Genomic DNA, 516 nt, shown 5'->3' on the forward strand with positions numbered 1-516 from the left:
CTAAAATTATCATGAATTTCCAAGTTGAAAAAAATTAACCTTGAAAAAAACGAATATTTCTGTCGAAAAATGCCTGATTACTGCATGTGTACATTGAATTTATTTATAATATAAGCAATTATAACCAGAAGAGAAATTTTTTCACATAATATTGTTTTGATTCTAATTTCTTGCAACATAACTTGAAAAACGTGTATTTATAGAAAATCGTAGAAAAATTTGTTTAACCAATAATTTGTTGATAACAACTTTTTTAAATATTGTCTAATTTTTAAATATCTTTAACTAATGCTATTTTATGCAACTTAAGCGATTTCAACCATTTTTCTGTTATAGACGAGCACTGGGAACGTCAAATATAAAAAAGGCCATTTCTTCGTCATATTTGTTTATTTATAAGAAAATTGAAAACCTAATTCAAAAATCAGGCTGGAAAACTCTCTTAAAAATCTTATGAGCTTTTTTCCAATTTTTACATTCTCATCAAGAGAACGTATTAGATTTGTGTAAAATTTG

This window comes from Belonocnema kinseyi, chromosome 9 (assembly GCF_010883055.1).
Source record: "Belonocnema kinseyi isolate 2016_QV_RU_SX_M_011 chromosome 9, B_treatae_v1, whole genome shotgun sequence".
NCBI classification, from domain to species: domain Eukaryota; kingdom Metazoa; phylum Arthropoda; class Insecta; order Hymenoptera; family Cynipidae; genus Belonocnema; species Belonocnema kinseyi.